The sequence below is a fragment of the Euprymna scolopes genome, chromosome 4 (assembly GCF_053919585.1).
Source record: "Euprymna scolopes isolate OS-2025 chromosome 4, ASM5391958v1, whole genome shotgun sequence".
Taxonomy (NCBI): Eukaryota; Metazoa; Mollusca; class Cephalopoda; order Sepiida; family Sepiolidae; genus Euprymna; species Euprymna scolopes.
In genome coordinates, this window is record NC_136485.1 from 76,086,802 (window position 1) to 76,108,905 (window position 22,104).

A 22,104-nucleotide genomic window follows, 5' to 3' on the forward strand; every position below is an offset into this window, starting at 1 on the left:
CATTCTATATTTTCCAATGTATAGTATTTGTGAATTCATTTTACACACCTAACGTCTCGTACACACACACACACACACACACACACACACACACACACACACATATATATATATATATATATATATATATATATATATATATATATATATATAGTAATTTATAAAATATATGGCGATAAAGCTACACTGAATATTCGGCGTTTCATCCACTCTATGATTCCTCAGGCTTATGCGCGAATTCTGTGGTTGTTTATCATTTTTATATGGTCCTATTCTATTGAGGATTTAGTTAGCCAACCACCTTTCTATTATCCACACCGCCTCTTCCTATCAGCTAATGGACATGCATCTTATCGGACAAAGGATCTGTTTTAAAACTAGGTTAGTATTTTTTATATAATTAAATATATGTATGTGTACATACATATATGTACATATATATATATACACACATATATATATACACACATATATGTGTGATCGTTTATGTATATTCGTGTTTATTTAATTTATTTATTTGTTTATTTTCTATTGTTTTTATTAGTTTTAAAACTATTTTGTATCGCTATCCTAGAGTAAATTTTATTTTGTGAACACATTTGTTTGCTATTTCTCTTCTACAGTTTAATAGATGTTGGGGTTCTTCAAAGTACAGGATAGCAAATTTTTCATGAAGGCATAATCTACATGGGTCCTGTAGTTGCCCACACCTTGTAGCTTGTCTTACGATGTTTTTATTGCTGTATATATATATATATATATATATATATATATATATATATATATATATGTGTGTGTGTATTTGTGTGTATGCATTAATGCATATATATATATATATATTGATACGTTCTCATTTATTATATGATATTTTTCTTATTTTAGAGATAAGTGGCAGTTTGCCTAGTGTAATTGCATATAAATATTAATACTTTAACATATAGAGAAACTAGGATATGTGAACTCGCGTATTGTTTTTTCTTCTAAGCAGTTAACTTCTTGTAAGTTTATAAAGGAAGCACTCAACCTTATAAAATTGTGTTCAAATTGTCCTTATTTTTTACAGAATAATTCTTTTTTGTGCGCGTTCGTGAAACAGTTAACAAGTAGATGAACATTCCATTATATACTAAGTTTTCAATTTTGACCCATTACAATTATTAATAACTTATTATTAAGTATTATATATATATATATATATATATATATATATATATATATATAATAGTTTGCATTTAAGTTAAAAATGCAAACGTCAAGTGAGATGTTTCAATTATGCTCTAAACAGAATCATTCATTTTAAACGAGCTCCTGTCATATCAAAGAGCTTACTTTTTATTTTATGTGTCTGGTTTTATTTTTTTTTTGCTTTGATAATGATTTGGATTTTAGTTGAAATTAAAAAGTACTGTATCATCTTGCAATTGTTATTTTAACAGAAACATGTATGTAGGGGGCGCCACTGTCATATCAAGTAACCTTCTGTTAATTTATTTTGTGCGTAGTTAATGTTGTGTTAAAAAAACCCTACTCAAATGCACTTATGATTGGATGCTGTGTAATATTCAAACGTCCGTCCAAATAACCTGCTTTTCTTTCATCAGATAATATTAAATATCAATTATCGATAGTTAGTGCCTTTGTGTGTGTTTTTTTTAATCAAAAATCGGCCATGCCGTTTACGAGTGAATATGAAACGAACTCACACAGACACGGCAAAGTTCCTTTTATATAATAGTAGTTATCGACTGAACTTACCCGGATTAGTAAATGTATTATTCTGTTCATTAAATGTTACACATATTGTTAAATAAAGGGTATTGATTACGTAATTATTGTTTTCAATATTTAACACATATTTAATGGAGGAATATAATTGGCAACTTATAATTGCTGTCATTAATTGAGACACCTTTCATTGTAATTTGGGTTATAGCTTTTTTTTTTTAAATTGTATTCAAAACGAGAATTGATATTTTACAGAATATCAGAGATAACAGCTAACTCGTATTTTACCGAGAAAATAAACAGATATATCCTTTAAATAAACAACAAATAAAATAAATAACTCTGCTGGAGAGAAAATCAGGTGAAGACACAAAAACAATATTGATAAACTATGAATATTACATTATATTAACGGAAGCAATATTCTACAGTTTCTTTATAAATATCAGCTGAAGCGATATTTACATGTACATGGTGGATCGAGAAAATGGTCAACATAGAAGAGACGACATGATTCATTCCCTTTTGATGAAAACGGTTTTCTTTTCTTTTTTTTGTGTTTTGCACACAATCTACGAATTGATCAGTAATGTATAAATCCCAAGAGCGATAGGAGCTTTCTATCGTGTCTGAGAGTTGCACAATCATCAACGATCCAAACAGGAGATGCGCCGTAGTACAAAGTATGCTCTCTATCGATCGCACTTATGAAAATAGGAACATTACCAGCATCCTCAAAATGCATTGCTGGATTTTGATGAATAACAGGTTTGTGCTCAGTGTGATGAAACAAACATTTCGACCAAGGTTATGGTCTATGGTGATGTTTAAAATAAATGCCACATTGTTCAACCTCACATCTTCAAAGTCGACTTTAAACTCAACACTAAAGTGTACTTGGGTAAGCTGAAAGGTGTGAGGATCCCCTGGTACATACACTGAGTGTTGCAACAAGACTCAGCGCGAATGCACCAGTTTAAAGTGACACAGAATTTACTTAAAATGTAGTGCCACCACATTGTAAACTTTTTTTACTGGCAGCCGTCTTGCCCCAACCTGAACCTGCTGGAGTACTTTGTTTGTTCATACGTCGAGAACACTACGATTTTGATCTCCCACAACACTAAAATAAGCCTACCCGCCGTCATCACCTGAGTATTCCACTAGCTTCCACCGGCGTTTGTTGAAAAGGTATTCTCTCAGTTGTGAACTTGTATCGAGGGGGCAATTAATTATGAAGGCTTTTGCACTGGGTAGATGTCAACTCTTCTGCATAATCAAGTAACCTTTATATATATATATATATATATATATATATATATATATATATATATTATTTTATAACAATATATATATATTATTTTATAACAATATATATATATATATATATATATATATATATATATATATATATAACAATATATATATTATTTTAAAAACAGTAATCTACGGACACGCGTGTTTCGGGGTCCTACTCCTCTTCAGCGTAGCTTGACTGTAGGTAGGATTCGAACCTTGGACCTTATGTATTTCAGCCCAGCGCCCTAATCCACTGTGCTAAATCCCACAGCCAATTTACTGCTTCGTTTTTATCGTTATCTGTTTAAGTGGTTTTTGTTTTGATTTTTTAAACGATAGTAATGTTTATGACTCCGCCTCGGAGAACCGGTGTTTTTCTTAGAAAGTCGCCCTTTTTTAGTTGGACGTATTATATACTTATTTATTTTTGATTATTTTAAAAACAGTAATCTACGGGAACACACACACACCCACACACACACACACACACACACACACACACATATATATATATATATATATATATATATATATATATATATTAAATTGTAATTCAATGAATTTCAAAAACTCTCATTGAAATGAAATGAAGTGGTTGAGTTTCATATCAAAGAATTTTTATTATTCTAAGCAAGACAAAGAATGTTTTAGAAAGTTTATCTCCTTAACCTATAGGGTTTCGATGTCTACCATCTCATCAGAGGAGTGAAAATATTAGCAAATAGTTATAAAGGTATGCACCCTATTTGCTAAAGTCAGTGAGACATGGAAAGTCAAAGTGAAAACATTATATTTATCAGAAGTTCTGTGGCAGGAGTATTTGTAGAAAAAGGATATGACTGTTTTTGTTGATCCAACTTGTTTGGTAAAATCCATATTATGTTCTTTACATCCGTTTGGTAATAGTTTCCAAGTTATATCCTGGGTAATCCGCATAGCTGTGTATATATCCGAATATATATATATATATATATATATGTATATATATATATATATATATATATATATATATATATATGTATATATATATATATATATATATATATATATATATATATAAATATATATTATAAATAAGAGTTTTAAAATAAACCGGAGGATAACTTTTATGCTAATAAACAATGGAAACAGTGTAAAAATGGAAATAAATTTTTCAAATATTGAAGCTAAATAACGTATATGAAATATAAAATGTGCTTATTGAATAACTTACAGATAGGATACTGAAAAAAATGAATGCGAAATTAAAATTTTATAAGATTAGCTTTAACAGTTCAAATTATTATATGTTTTTATAGAAGAACATTTTTAGCTCTAATTTATAAATAAATAAAAGAAAAGAAATAATATTTTAGACCAAGGGGATATTTAGTACTACATATCTGCATACAATAGTACTTCAATTTTATATCTAAAAAACGGGTAAAAAATAAAAGAAAACCAACGAGAATTAGAGTAGAAGAAGTGACGCATGTATGGTCCTCTGTGAAGTGCACAGTGAACAAGGCATAAAAAATGATAAAGTTCAGCACTTACCCCCTTCCAATTTAATCCCTAAAATCCCCAGGGGACGCCATTCTTGGTGAAAATGACGAAACAGTTGAATGTAAGGCTTTAATATATGTAATTTTGAATTTTGTACCATGCAAAAAAAATAAATGACTAAGTCGCTGACGTGACCCCCATTTAGCCCCAATAGTACCAAAGGCTGTATCATATTTAAATTTTAGTTTAGCACCATGGAAAACTGCTAAATAGCCATCCACAGATTTTGGACTAATATGTTAAAATAGTCCCCAAAATGGAGTGGCTTTAGTAATCGTAAAAATCCCCTGGGGTACACTCCAGAGTTATTGCGAAGTATAGATAAACAAACTTATATAGAAATTAGTTAGCTATAGCTTTTCAGATAGTATTATAAAAATCCAAGGCATCATTTTTTTTAATAAGCACAAAAATGTCAAGTTAAGCCATTTAATTCGAAAGGATCCTCCAGAGGAAGGACACCGGAGATTTCCCGAAAAATCTTTTCTGTTACTTTTTTACTCATTGTTTAATGTTTGTGCAAAATTTTAAAATATACAAATTCGTAGTCATTGAGAAAAGTGCGGACAGACAAACCCACAAACGGGCAATGGTGGATTTACAAGTACACCCTCTTTTTTGTCAGGGGACCAATAATATATCGAAAAAGGGCAGGGAATTATGAGATAAATAGTAGAAACATGGATTCTATCATCATCTTATCGTATGAAACTGCAGATTTTATTGTTGGCATTGATTGTCCTGATGCTTTTTGTCGTTAGAATTGTTACTACTAAGGATTTGGGTATATAAGTAATGGACCACTAGAAGATTTCTAATATCGTAATTGAACATCATTTTTGGACGAACTAGACTTGAACCGGAAACACCCAACTCCGTAGTCGTATAATTAGCTTGATAGCATCCATAAGCTCACCGCTGACAATGTAGAACGGGCATATGCTGTCGAATAAATGAAGCGTCTTGAGAACAGAATTATGAAAGGAGTTAAGAGCTTTAGATAGGAAATAGTTCTTTGAGGACAATTGATTATAAGATATTCATGGATTGAATAGACGTTTGAAACGAATTGTTATTAAAATATCGAGGATTTAGTTGCTCACACTTCAAAGAGAATACGAGATATGCATTTCATTGAAAAAATGAAGGAAATACGATTGAATCAAAACTGGGAATTGATTAAAGGCAGTGGTTTTACAGATCAATTCCTGGTCATATCCTCTTTCACTGATAATCGCGATTGAAGAGAGAATGCCGAGCAAACTTCAAAATACGGAAAAAATATTTTATAAGTTTATTATTTACGTGTTCCGCTCAATTCTTCTTATCTTCCTGATAATATTCATAAAATCTCGATTGAGCAGACAATAAAGACGAAGATTACAACAACTAGAACACCACCACCACCAAGAACAACAACAACGATAAAAACAACAACAACTAAAATATTAATAATAATAGAAGTGCAAATAATAATAATAATAATAGTTATGAAAAAAAAGAGTGGTAATTAAAATAATGATAATAATAATAATAATGGCAATAAACGTGGTAATCATATTGATTATACATTGTTAATAGTAGACATAATAACAATAATAATAGTGGTGACACTATTACTACTAATACTATCGTAGCATTAATAATAAGAAGTAGAAGAAAAAGAACAAGAAGAAAGAGGAGGAATTTAAGATGTTTAAGCCGATATCATTAAAAATAGAAAATAAACAACAATGTTAATATGTGGTAAAGAGACTAACCTACCAAACTTAGAAGAGCCATAGGCGATTATTGCAACAATGTCAAAAAGCGTAACATCACCTAGTGAAATTTCCCATGAACATAAAACAAGTGTGAAAACTAAAATACAATATATAAGCGGTTATACTGTCAATTGTGCAAATACTTAGCGCTATATATAAACGATCGCTTGAATATGGAATCATTATTTCGATGCATCTGAACCCGTATTAAAAGTCTCACTAATTAGTCGTTTCAAAATATATAAAGAAATAGACATATACTATCTGTCCGAATTTAGGAAAAAAGAAGTGAAGTACAAAAAATTAACATTTTATTTAAGAGTTTAGCATCTACACACTTTCCCGTTTATCTATTACTTCCTGTCATCTATTAACACGCTTATTAATTTAATCGCTTAAAAATCTTTTTGGATTTAATTCCAAGAACTGACAAATGTCAGTTTCATGAGGTTATATTTTGGACTGTGGCCGAGGTTTTTCAAATTCAATAAGCCATTGTAAACGACGTTTAACAGTTCGAGGAAAAATCTGTCCTTCGTCACCAGTCACACGTTATCCAAAAAAGATGAAACAAGTTCGCGAGAATGGAGGAAAGAGCAGACCCATTTTCCAGGTTTAGGAACCTTTCCAATTTGTTGAAGATTACAATGAATAAAGTAAAATTAAATATGGTTTGGACTCATTTTTATTGCCAATTCCTTAACTAATAAAGCAGGATGTTCTTCAACAGCTCCTCCAAAAAAGATTATCATCAAACTCAACTTGACGTCCAATTCGATCTTTAACTCCAACAATGAAATCTCCACTTCTGCAATTCCGCAAACCATCTTCTGCAAGTTCTCTTATTCGCACATTCCTTTCGATAAACTCTGTGAATATTCTTAGCCGCTTCGTTTGCTGAGTTTTCTTTCTTGAACGCATAAAGAATTATATGGCTCAAATGATTCTTAAGCACTTCCATGTCCGTTGGGTTGTAATCAAGCAAATTAAAGTTTTAAAGTCATGTGAAAATATGTATTCAGTGTAAATGCATCTCAAAATACAAATGTAAAAAAAATACACAATATAACTACTATTTAATACGTTTCTTTCAATTTAAAAACGAAAGTAAAAATTCCGACAGAATTTATTAGGTGGTCTCATATATACAGGGTGACTTTACTAAAACGGGTCCCAACTCTAATTAGGCACTGTTTCTTAGTGTTTTGTCCAAATGAAATGAAACTTTGGTCATAACTAGTTTATTATATTCAAAACATCACATCAAAACACTACGGTCTTTGCCCTTTTTTCTTCCTTCTACAGTATATGTTCTAGATGGCCTCCATTACGCTTTTGTCTTTTTGGGGTCACCCTGTATATATATATATATATATATATATATATATATATATATATATATATATATATATATATATATATATTACGGTAGGTCGATTTTTCACTTTTCTCAAGAAATTAAAAATGGCACTTACCAAAAGTTGCGCCTGGACTAATTAAGTACTCATGCGACAAATTAGCTCAAATGCTTAAGCGGTTTTTGAGCGCTCTATACCAAAGTGGTAGACAAAAAATATACTGAAAATTCTTCGTTTTTGCAAGGTTTGTCTTGAATACTCGCGTGAATAAATTTCAGTATTTCAAACCAAGTGATGTCTTTTTAATTATAAAAATAATATTAATATAAATAATCTTCAAATTGAAAATGTGCCCCCCTTTTTATTTTTCAATTGACGGTCACCACGTATCAAGAATCTGCGGCAACTCTAGAATAAGGGTAACCTCTTAAGTAGATGTTCTGCATTCTGTCAAGAAAGGAAAGGGTATTCTTTCGAGCTCCAACTCAGATGTGGTAGCAATAATCCCTCTTAGAACATACTTGTTTTTGTACAGATAAAGGATCGCGGCGAGAGTGAGATACTTCCTGGAGTAGTTAGGGATTTGATGTAGGTATTTCATTCCGATTCAGGGTAAAAGTTAGTTCCAGAAGTTTGTCAAAACCAGGTGCTTCATCCAGGCAAGAGATGCTCATTTCAATTTGGTAAACTGGGGATATAAGCGTTAGTGCTGAATAGATAGCAGTTTGGTGTTGTATGTATTAAAGCTGACCATCATTTCTTACCCAATTGCAGCACACGTTTAAAGTCAAAGGAGAGAAAATAAGAAAACTTCTGATCTTTGTTGGCTTTTTTTAGTGTTGCCATAGATGGTATGTTTTGGTGTTTTGGTAAGAGTTTTAATTGGATAAACCATGCTGCCAGGTATGTTGTATGCTTTATTTCACTCAATGGTGCGTTAATCGGAGTGATTCTCTCCAGATCATCATTGACATTTTTTACCAATTTTCGGTTTACAGACTCGAGATCTGATATAACTGGTAATGAGATTGGGAAAATCGTTTTATCCGTTTTCGGTCAGAAATTTGTCTGTCAAGGTGTCAAATTTGGTGATTTGACCTACCAAACTTCTCTGTCAATTTTGGATCTAAACACTTTAAATTTAAAATGTAGGTTACTTGGGCATGGATCTCTCTTAATAATTTGATTTGAGACCCCCTCCCAAAAAGTAAATGTAAATGGTTCAAAATTGGGTAAAATTTTTTTAAAAAATGACTTTTGCAGTGTCTACCAAGGTACTCAACAAATTTCGTGTCTAAATATTTTAAATTTAACATAAAAGGTATTCACAGATAGGACCAGCTTTTTCATCGGTTGCAGTCGAAAATTTTAGCTACCAAGGGGCCAGAGTTCAATAGATTTGACCTTTGCGGTGTCCAGCAAACTACTCAGCAGGTTTTGAGTCTTTACATTTGAAATTGTATATAACGGGTATTCAGACGTGCGCAAATCATTTTAATATGTTTGGGCCAGGGATTTGGTTGCCCAAAAGTTTAAAGTTGAAAGAGTTGGCCTTTGCAATTTTTACCAAATACTTCCGCCAATTTTGTGTCTAAAGACTTGAAATTTTAGAATTACGTAACCTAGATACGGGGAAAACGTTCTATTTTGATTTGAGGCTAAAATGGTAAATGTTAAGTGGTCAAACCTAGGGTCAAATTTAAAAATAAAATGGCATCTGCAGTCTCTACGAAATTACTAAGACAACTTCGAGTGTAAATATTTGAAATTTTATATTCGCACGTAGGGAAAGTTAAAAACAGTACAAAGCGACCGAGCAAAGCCGGGCAGAAAGGAAAGTGGTAAATAAGCTTGGTGGTTAGATTAATCGTAAATGAGTAGCAAATAATTTTGGGTTTGAGCTGAATAGTGAATCAAGTGCAAATTAGTTTGGAGTTTAGAGTAATCTTAAATTAATAGGAAATAATTGTGGGTGTGATATTAATAGTTAATCATTAGTAAATAAGTTTGGAGTTAAAAACTAGTAAATAAGTAGCAAACAATTTTGCGTTTAAGATTAATCGTGAATTAATAGTAAATACGTTTTTTAGTTGAAATCGCATGTTTATTAACTCTAGCTGATGCCAGATTACTTAAAGAATATATAAAACACTGCCCAACATAAGATGTGGTCATAGCTGTCACACTAATATTATGACAGGAGAATAGATATTACACAACTCGCCACCCACCCAATATAAGTGAGTAATAATGAAGACACGTGTCATGCGAAACGCACATATACACATTTCTTGTGAAGAATATAAAAAAAATATCAAAACATACTATCACGTTGAAAAGTTCTTGCGGTTTTGAAATTTTAAATAACAACAGGCTCACCTCAGCTCCAACAAAATAAATGATTAACTTATGCAGTTTCCGTATTAACACATTTTAAAAAAAAATAAGTGTATTGATGCTATTAACGTAAAAAAAATCACATGACGAAAAGTCCGGGGGACGTTGTAACTATAATCACTTGCTTATTGGTTTTGATTCCGTAAACATGTTATGAACTCCGTTCATCAATGTATGCGATGGGTTGCTTGTTTCTCTTGTTAGAAAAATAATTGCATTTTGTTTCGTGGCATAAGTTGGTCGGTAACAGACCAATGAGATATATAGGGTAATTTCAAGTAGGCCGTTTCATCTGAATATTGATTAGTGATAGTTTAGAGAGACTGGGCTACGTTTAAGTGGCCTACACTATATATATATATATATATATATATATATATATATATATATATATATATGTGTAAGTAAAATTTGTTATCCCAATTTAGATTTTAAAATTACAATGAGAAATACTAAATTCTCTTCGTTCTATTTCTCTCTCTCCCCCACCCTCTCTCTCTCTCTCTCTTGATTTGATTTTATATTGTTTGCTCCTTATAAAGCGAAAGTTATTCTAGTGATATTTCATATTATTTTACACCATTCAGTCTTTGCTGAGCGTAGTTAAAGATAAATCGCCAGATATTATTTTTCTATATTATGTAAACATTATACCCTATGATTGTTTAATTTGAGCACAATAATTCTTGGCTGTACCTTAATACTATTTGAATTTTGTTTTCGTTGACATTCGTATTAAGATATGTGCTCTGGTTTTTGATCCATGAATGACAGTCATTACTGTATATTATAATGTCATAAAACGTCTGCGAATCTGTTCACGTTTAGAGGAGGTTCTTCATTCAACGTATTTCACAGACATGGATATACCTATTGAACTATTTCATAGGTCAATTAAAGTTTCTCATAACTTCGGATGAAAAATACACGTCTAATTACATTCATGTTAGATTACAGTGCATAAATTGCCTTAATAGCATCCCAGGTTTATTCAGATATTCGAAAAACATTTATAGTAAGTGAATTACAAACTTTCTCGAGATTGAAACCATGTTCAGTAGACGCATCGACAATAAACGCGTTAAGTCTCCATTTTGGAACGTAGATTTTAAATCATGCACGAGTTAATCGCAATAAACTTAATAATACCGATGCCACGAAAATGAAGAAATAAAGTATTTAAAACAAGCCACATTGATACAATCAATAGAAAAAGATTAGATGGATTCTAATTTTCCAAACGTTTTGCCCTTTTTCGATTCAATCATAATTTACGTTTCCACTTCCTCGATTACTCGAGGTGAAAAATTATTGTTCAGAAAACAAAATCGAATTAAGTATTAATAGATAATTTATAAGATCCTACCAAATAAATATTTTTCTTGTTTCTTTCTTTTATTTCCAAATCAGATGTACAAACGCACATACGAATCGTCCATGTCATATTTAAAAAAACTAATCTTAGGTTTAGCGTTATTTTAATTAAACACATTTACTGCTCATATACGCGACTATAATGTATCGTTATATTGTCACATTTTAAGTATTTCCCTGATCGGTTATTTTAGATTGAAAATACATGTAGGACTGCGTCGCTATTTATCAACTTTTTTCAAATGGTGTGAATTACCGTAAAAATACCCTGAACATTTAAATTGAGCAATTGAAATATTATTAACAAAGACATATTTTTGATCATTGACTAAATTTCTAAGACCTTGTTTTAATTCGTATTTTATTGGTTATTTAAACTTGATTCGTATTTATTATTTTGATTCCTGATCATGATAATAATTATTAGCTATCATAAATTTAATGCTTCTCTTGCTTAAAATGCGTAGAGAATTTATGAGAAATTGTTAAGTTTTCCGAAACAATTTATCCTTTAAAACAAGGTATCCGTTGCAAAGTGCGACATGGCTATCTTTAGACGGGATAGTTTTACGATCCCCTTATCCTATTCGAACAAAATGAGAGATAAGAAAAGATACCTCGATTGCCTCATTAAGTCCTTATTAGTGATAATTGTGTATTTGGGAACGTATTCTTTGCATAAAAACCAACGATAGAGATCGAAATAAAAATCATACAATCAATACCGCATCCATTATCTAAATATCGTTAAGAGTATAAATCTAATAACTCAATTTGTTTATAATGGTTAAGAGTGGTATGTATTCTTATTCCTCGTGATTTATCATCATCATCATCATCATCATCATCATCATCATCATCATCATTATTATTATTCTTGTCTCACGAGGAACTTTCAAACAGGCCATGAAAGATCTCATTGAATACATCCTGCGGTGTTCTCTGGAATCTGAGTAAAAACAAGTCTCCTCAGATTTTCCAGTACTCTCCGCCTCTTTCGATATCATTTGCAAATAAATTTGTATTATCGAAACAGCTGATTGCCATTGATTTCATGTTGGTAACAGCTATTGGTCTTTACTGGAATTTGAGTGGCAATAAGCCTCCCCAAGGTTCCAGTTTTCTTCGCACTTTCTGCAGTGAAAGTCTGGTCAGTGCTCACTCTTCGGTCCTTTCTTTCCTCGTTGACTGCTTAGATATCTGGTCTCACTCTTTTTGGATAGGGGGTAGGGGTGGGTCTAGAGAACTGAAACATATGAACTTTTAATGTTCTTGCTTCCATGTAGCGCTTTTTGTTTTGTCTCTCGAGTAGTTTGTCTAGTCTACGCTTGTGGTTCGTGTGTGTTATTCTCAACATTCAAAGGTTTTTCTTAATATTTCATCTGTTTTCATTATTGTTGTTCGTTGTATTTTTCCAGTCTAACTCCACTTTCTCTTATTCTGTTTTCAAAGTTTTTGGCGATTGTTCCCAGTGCTTTTACTATTATAGGTATTATTCTGATTTTATTCGCCTTCCATCTTCCTTTCAGCTCTCTGGCTTACACTGGGTATTTGATCCGTTTATCCTTTGCTTTGATATTCATCCCGTAGGCAGCTGAAACAGCAAAGTTTACGATTTGACAGGATGTCTCTTTCTTGATTATTATTATGACATTTTGTCTTCTCGCTTGGATCGGTTATCAGTTTGTATGTATATGTTCAATACGAAGTTGTGATTCTCGTTTTCAAGTACTGTTGCTGCCTTATGATGTACGAATTGTCCCTGCGTTCGAGATGCAGTTGTTTACATAATTCCCAGTGTACTTCCCTTCGCACTCATTCGTGGGTGTTCTTGTATTCCTTTTGGGCCACTTACTGCATTTATAAACTATATGCTTTACTATTTCGTCTCTTAGTCCACGGAGTCTGCATTAAGTGTTTTCTTGTGTTTTATCGATATTTTCTTTGCTGTGTTTATTCTTATCGAATTATCCTGTGGTGCGATTATTAGGGGTTCATTTACTCGTGTGATGTATCCTTTCGCATCCATAACCAATTGATATCAGTTGTTTTTCTTCCCATGTTTTTTCGCCTTATCCTTTATATCTCCGTTTACAGTTTTTTCGAGGTTTTCAGTGTTTCTACCTGCCATGATTATTCTTTGCGTGTTTTGCGTTATGTATTTTTAAAAATCTTTTTGTGTCCTGAATTGTTAACTTAGCGCCGGCCTTACTACTTAGATATAAATAAGTCACTTACCCATTCTCCCCCCCCCCTTTTAATGGAGAGTAGATAATACAGTGGATGTGTTATCGGTAGCTCCAGTAACTCTCGCTTCTCCTATTTTGTCATTCAGTCCTCATTCAATGAGTGATTTTTCTGACAAAGGGTGAAGAAAAAGCTGCTTAAAGGTCGGTAGTACTTGGTGACCAGTAGTCTGAGATGTCGGAAATTTTTCTGTCTCCGTCTGTCCTTGTGGCCATGTCACTAGTAAGGGTGTTGGAGGTAAACGTTTCGCCTGCGCTGACGTTATCCGACTGATAGTCAGGGACCCGAACCTTGGATTAACCACTAAGGAGGATGCCCTATCACCAGGTGCAAAGTACTGGGACTGCTGTATTGCCATTTGGTGATTAGATCTTGACCATGCAGTAGTCTCTGGGGGCCTCTCGATGCCATACTAGTAGGTAATTGTTACGGCTTTACCTTTTCGTGTGCTACAAAATAATACCTGTCTTTTTCTCTCTTACTTTCCCTCTCTGTACTGCTCTAACCAAGTATGCCGATCTATTCCACACATCCCAAAACCTCAACATGAAATATCTCCAGAATAAAAACTCGATTAAACCTAGAGCCCCATCTTCCAACGTGGCCCCCTACTACCAGGTCTCCTTCTCCAACATCAGGGGTCTACGTTCCAACCTTCCAGAGGTTGAACCCCAATTACAGGAGACGCACCGGACATATTATTTCTAAGTGAAACTAGAATAGGGCCGACCACTTCCCTAGATGAGTTCATAATTAACGGATACTCTAATTTAACAGCTAAATCATACACCCAAGATCACCATGAGTATGGAATATGTGCCCACATTAAGGATGGCTTCCCGTGTGGCAGGGATATCTCTAGAGAAGATCCTAATTTACCCTATATGTGCTTTAGGGTTGCACTTGCTAAAACCACTGCATTTATATTTGTCCTCTATAGGCCCCACAACAGCGGAGTTACTATCTTTAACAGCATATCTGAGAAAATAGACCACATACTGTCTTCACATCCCTCGGCTTACATCCACATCTGTGGTGACTTCAACGTCCATAATGTGGAATGGCTAGCCCATTAAATTAAGACAGATGATGAGGGGAGGTTTTGTCATGATTTTGCCATTGCTTATGACCTCACTCAGATTGTTCGCCAACCCACCTGTGTGCCCGATACACCCGGTCAATATGCAAACCTCTTAGACCTTTTTCTCTCGACTTGCCCTTAGCTATGTTGATGTTCCGTTCATTCTCCTCTAGGATCCTCCGACCATTCCGTCGTATCAGTTAAGATAAAAACGAAATGTAAGAAGCCCCCAGATGTTCCCCTCCACCGTACTGTATACCGATACTCTATGGCTGACTGGGATAGCTTCCGTACATTCATATCTGATTTACCTCTGCACTCCGTGTTTAAAAAGGAAGTGTCATCTAAAGTATCAGATCTGACCGAATGGTTAATTGTAGGCATAGACCAATTAATACCATCTAACAAATTTCAACAAAAACCTAACAGCCAGCCATGGTTCTCCCCAGAAGGTGCTGCTATCGAGCACAGAATCACTTGTTCCATAGCTACCAACGTAATAGATGCACTGAGACTAAAGCTGCTTTCAGGACTGCCAGCAACCACTGTAAAAGAGTAATAAAAAATGCAAGAGAGCTATATGCCCAGTCTGTTAAATCCAAGGTAGCTGATCAGCGGTTTGGTTCCCACCAGTTTTGGCAAATAACAAAAAAAGATCCTGAACAGAAGTGTGCGTTCTATACCAACCATTATCAATGGACCAGAGGTCATCTCTTCAGCGTCAGACAATGCTAAACTATTAGCAAATAAATTTGCAGCTAATTCTATCCTATGCGACGAAGGCCATCAACTCCCCATATTTCCTCCTATAACACTGAACAAGCTAGGTAACATACAACTATCCGTGCATGAGGTCGCCAAGCAAATCAAGAACCTCGGTTCCAGTCAATGAACTGACCCTGATGGCATCCCAATTATAGTGTTAAAAAAGCTTCAACAAGAACTTGCCCCCATACTTACGAAACTATTTAAGCGCTGGCTTAAGGAGAAGTGCTTTCTGACTCCCTGGAAGACATCATCAGTTTGCCCTGTATTAAAGAATTCAGGTGATAAGTCTCCTCTCCTTCTCATTACAGACAAATAAGTCTCCTGTGTGTTATGAGTAAGTTGCTGGAATCCATATTAAATAGAGAAGTAGTCAACCATCTCAGCAGGAATAACCTTCTTAGTGACACACAATATGGTTTCCGCTCTGCAAGATCTACCGCAGATGTGTTAACGGTTATATCCCACAGGATTAGTGAATCTCTTGGCAAAGGCTTCCTTTCTAGGGCAATTGCTCTTGACATACCAAAGGCCTTCGACAAGGTATGGCATAAGGGTCTACTACTCAAGATTTCCAGCTACTGTATAACTGGAAATGTTTTCTCAATCATTAAATCATTTCTCTCCGATAGGTTCAAAAGAGTAGTGGTAGATGTACAAAAATCGGAGGCCTACAATATAAATGCTGGAATCCCTCAGGGGTCAATCCTGGGCCCAACTCTCTTCCTGATCTACATCAATGACCTCCCTAAACACATACTTAAATCATTCGTTGACATCTATGCTGATGACACGACCATCTACGGCAACACATCAAAGGCTGTAAATGACAAAGTTCTCTCTGATTCTCTCTCCTCTGATCTCGAGCGCGTGGTTCAGTGGGGGAAGAGCTGGCTGGTTACCTTTAATGCATCGAAAACCAAACTCCTATCCTTACATCATCAACGCTCTGATCCCCAGCTGGCATCAATTGTGATGGATGGCTCTCGTCTGGGTGAGGCCCCATGTTTTGACAAGCTTCTGGGTTTGACCTTTACTTCTGATCTGAAATGGACCCCGTACATCAAGTCTATTGCCAAGGTCGCTGGAAAGATAGTGGGATCCTTCTACCGCTTCAGAAGATATATCACTACTGATGCAATTCTCTATCTATATAAAAGCCAAGTACGTCCAAGGATGGAAACTGTTGCCATCGCTGGGCAGGGACTGCTAAAAACAGCCTATCCTGCCTTGACAGAGTACAAAATAGACTTCGTGGTTTCGTGGGGGATGCCGTTTTTTCTACCCTGCAACCTCTCTCCCGCAGAAGAGACGTTGCGAGCCTATCCTTGTTTTATCGTTACTTCCATGGCAGGTGCTCGTCTGAACTCCAATCTCTGGTCCCCCCTCGCCAATCTTTCACGAAAAACACCCGTCCAGCCGAATCCACTGTGAAAAAATTCCCCCACTATATATCTGTGCCTAAATCAAAACGCGGATTCCATGAACAAAGCTTTTTTCTTATAACTGCACACCTGTGGAACTCTGTTCCGTCTGCCTGCTTCCCACCGGACTACAACTTGGATGTGTTCAAGTCCAACGTTAACAAATTCATAATGAACGGCCCCCTTAAGTAAACACTTCATCAAATCACCACTCTAACGTAATGTACTTGCAATAACCCTTATCCCTGAGTTGCTTCCGGGCCTTGATAAGTGGTGATCACTGTGTAAAAAAAATGCAGTCTTCTATACAAACTAGCCCTCTCCTGCCCTCTTTCCTTTTCACACAGAATCAATACACATTTTCCTTTGAGTTTAGTACAATGTGCATTGTTATTATTATTATTATTATTATTATTATCATCATCATCATCATCATCATCATCATCATCATCATCATCATCATCATCATCCCTGTCACATTTTGTGTTTGTCTCTTGGTATTGACGATCTTATGCTTATTGGCGTATCATAACAAATGGTTATAGGCTATTATTATTCCAACACTGATATTTTAATTCACGCGCCAGATTCTTTTTTAACAATATTACCTTTGAAAAATAACAATGCACCACACATCTTCATGCCAAATCAGAAACCTATATCAATACTGGGCATGAGAACAGTCTTCACGAGCATACGTAGCAGGTCTTCGTTTTTTCTATGCAAATTTAAGTCATTAATAAATAATGAAATGTTTATCCGGTACCGATTCCTCTACTTATAACACACATCTAGCTTTCGTAATATGAACAAGAGGATCACATATAAAAAAAAAACACACAGTGTTGAGAAGCTCTCTCTTTTAAATTTACTTTTTACAGGAAAGCCCTCAAGATCATCTCGGTTTGAATTTAATTATTTTAATATTTTATACTTGTTTTTAAAGAAATCTCGCTAACATTTCTGTTTCCCAAATATATCAATGCATATATTCATTTATCCATGTGGAACCATATCAATTGCTTTGCGGTAACATATCTAAGATGTGGATGGATTTTTGTTTGCTTTTTTTTTTCCTCACAATCTCACAGTATTGGCCTATCAATTGGTCGATATACTACTTGACCTTCAACCATTTTTTCTCAAGTAGCATTTTTCACTGTCCTAGATGTAAGTAAATTTTATTTATCACACTGCTTGCACAAATTTCTACCTTAATGGAAGTCATGTTATGGACTGATAGTTATAAACGGCAGCATCTTTTAAGTATCCTTCTGGCAGTACATTTTAATGCATATAACAGCTTCATTAATGAATTACCTCTACTGTCGAAATTCTGTCATTATGTGATAAAATATGTTCATCTATTTTGTAAGTTTATCTTTCGATTTGTATCTCCTAACAACATTCGTTTCAATTCGAGATTTTTCCTATTGTTTATTGAACAATCTTTAAGTTCACTTTCCCAACATGTAGGATTTCATTCATTCTACAATTTTTTCAGCCACAAAGAACTTCAGTTGTACGCATTGTTGCGAGCCACAATTGTGTGGTGTTCTTATCATTGGGCATTCCAATTCTACTTCATTTTATTTCTTTCGTTACCTTCTATATATATGTTTGGTTGCAGAAATTCCCCTTTGGACAAAACTGCCGTAGGTTTCGAACATTTTAATCATATATGTCACATACAAATTTATTATGACTAAACTATTAGCTAATATCTAACGTAACGTTTAAGCGGCATTTAAGACAAATGTGCACGTTATAATAAAATTTTACATTTCATAACATCAGCGACACCATCACACTTTCAACTACCTTTAGTGGAAGTAGTTCTAATATTTTCCTCTAAGCTTCCAGATATTAACGGGAGGAATTCTGCACTTTTGACAGATATGGAGATTCACGCTTCGTATCTTGATCATAAACCCACATACACACCATTTCTTTTCCCTTTCCCGACATAAATAATAACGTCTCCGCAACCATATTCCGCCTACTCTGATTGGTTGACGCCTGACAACGTTTGATTCCGTAATGCTTATATTGCCTACATAAACAAACAATTAAAAATTCTCCAAAATTGCGTCGATCTCTACAGGCGACAGTAAGTGTAACAGACAAAAAATTCAAGTATATATACACATCTAAACTTTTCATGCACACACACTTTAATAATGTTACACTTAATTCCTGGACAATACGTGTGCAAGTAAAACTATATACATACTCTCTTTTATGTCTTTACGTGTCTAGAACAATCGCAGGGGTCGCATTTTGCGATAAATGGAGACATGTTTATAAGCCAAATATTTTTTGTTTTCCATTAAATATATTGCAAATGTTAATTGTTCGCATACACTTATGCTACCATGCAGAATCTTCTGATACGATATTAATCGTAGAGGCCGTAACTAAATAATGTTTTCCGACACATCTACAAATGTTTATGAATAAAAAAAAATGTATTACTGTACGATTGAATAAAAAACATTTTTTCTTTACAGTACGGTTGACATAAACTGTTAATGAATCTTATCTGTAATCGGTAAATCGTAGATGATTTTAAGAAATAATGTTTTCCGATACATCACCAAAAACATTATCGTTTATATTTCTAAATATATTGACGGCTTCAAAAAATTACAAGTTTCTTTAAAAACAATAACACTGTACATTTCTGTCTATTAAGAAATATGGGCGTTCTGAGTGTGTTTGCGTTTATGTGAGTTTCTGTGTGCGGGTGTGTATGTTGTGGGAGATTGTATGCGCGTACGCGCGTGTAAGTATTTGCGTGCGTTTGTGTGTGCATCTGTAATTTTTCGTGTGTTTTTTGTGTATGCATGTGTTTTTATTTGCGTGCGTGCTTGTGTACATACGTGTGTTTGTGTTTGTGCGTGCATGTTTGCGTGCTTGTATGTGTTTGCGTGTGTCTTGGGTGTTAGTGCGTGTTGGTGTATGTGTGCGTGCGCATGTGTGTAGTGTGCATGGGTGTGTGTGTGCTTGCGTGCGTGCAGGTGTGCGTGTGTGTGCGAGTGCGAGTGCGTGCGTGTATGAGCATGTACGTTCGTATATTATTGTGAGCGCGCGTACGCGTGTGTATACGGGTGCGTGCAGGCGTGTGTGTGTCTGAGTGTTTGTAAGAGTGAGTTGGTTTTTCATAATTTATACCTACATTATCGTCCCCTCTTAATAAAATAATAGTTTTGAAATATTGTCTGGGCTTATTATTTTATTACAAACACACAAATGCATGAACTCCCATTTAATCATTTTTAATAATTCTTGGATATGTTACTTTTATCGACAATCATTTTTCATAATTTTAACCCAGATTTAAGCCCTTCCCTCTTTACCAAATAATAACTTTGATATATTGTCTAGGCTGATCATTTCCTTACAAATACACCAATTAATTAACTAATATATAATCAATTTTTCGTAATTCTTGGATATGTTATTAATTTCGACAATAATATTTCATAATTTAAGCCCTCGTTATCTTCTTCCCCTTTACTTATATAATAAATTTGATATATTGTCAAGGCTGATTATTTTATTATAAACACGCCAATCAATTAAAACACATTTCGTCATTTTTCCTAATTATTGGATATCTTACTAATTTCAGCAATATTTTTTTTTATAATTTAAACAATCGTCTACATCTTCTCTAACCAAAAAATTACTTTAATATATTTTCTGGGCTGATTATTTCATAAAAAATCAACTATCAATTAACTCACACTACATCATTTTTCATAATTCTTTGAATATTTTACTTATTTCGACAATTATTTTAATATCATTAACCCACATACTCACCCACCCACTACAAACATAATAACTTTGATATATTACCTGGGATTATTATTTCATTTCAAACACACCAATCAATTAACTAACATTTCGTCATTATTCATAATTCTTGGATATGTTACTTATCTCGACAATAATTTTTCATTATTTTAACCCACATTATCGCCCCACTTACTCAAATAATATGGTTGATATATTATCTGGTCTGATTATTTCATTGCAAACACACTAATGCATTAAATAACATATTATCATTTTTCATAATTCTTGGATATGTTACTAATTTCGACAATAATTTTCATAACTTTAACCCACTATGTCGCTCCCCCTTAATTAAATAATAACTTCGTTATATTGCCTGGGCAGATTATTTCATAAGAAACAAATCAATAAATTCTGGGTATTCTCATATTATATATGTTCGCCTATCTTATCCAATCCCGGGGACCGCCGGATATTCTGCTAATATATATCGTTCACCTATCTCATTCGATCCCGGCGACGCTTGGTATTTTGCTACCATATGTTTTCCACCTATCACATTCAATACTGGGCGACACTTTCTGATAATAAATATTTACACATATCATTCAAACCCGGGACTGATTAATGTCCGCCACCCCACTGTTGAAAATATACATTAAATAAAGTAATGTTTTCATCGTATACTGTTTAAACCATTTCCGGGACTAACGTTATATCCCGAACCACTGCTAAAAATAAACATGGAATAATGTAATATTTAAATAGTAAACTGTTTCAGCCATTTCTGGAACTGACTTATAATCACCATCCCTCTCTTTAAAATATACATGAAATAATGTAATACATAAATCGTAAACTTATTCAGCCATTTCCGGAACCGACTTCATATCTCCCATACTACTGTTTACTAAATAATGTCCAAAACGTAAATGGTTGCAGTCATTTCCGGAACCGACTTCGCATTTCCCACCCCAATGGTCAAAATATACGTTAAATAATGTAATGTGTAATGCGTAAACGGTTTCACCCATTTTCGGGGCTGATTTAATATCCCCCAGCCCACTGTTTAAAATATACATGAAATAAAGTAATATTTAAATCTTAAACAGTTTGAGTAATTTCCGGGAGTGACTCCATATCCCGTAACCCACTGCTTAAAATATACTTGAAATAAAGTAATGTTTAAATCATACACAGTTTTTCGAAAGAAATACATAAAAACATTAACACGTTTAGTGATTAGACTACCATTGCTTCAACATGAATTTATGAGTGTATCAGTTTCAGCATTCCAGTGAATTAAATCCCCCCCACTTTTG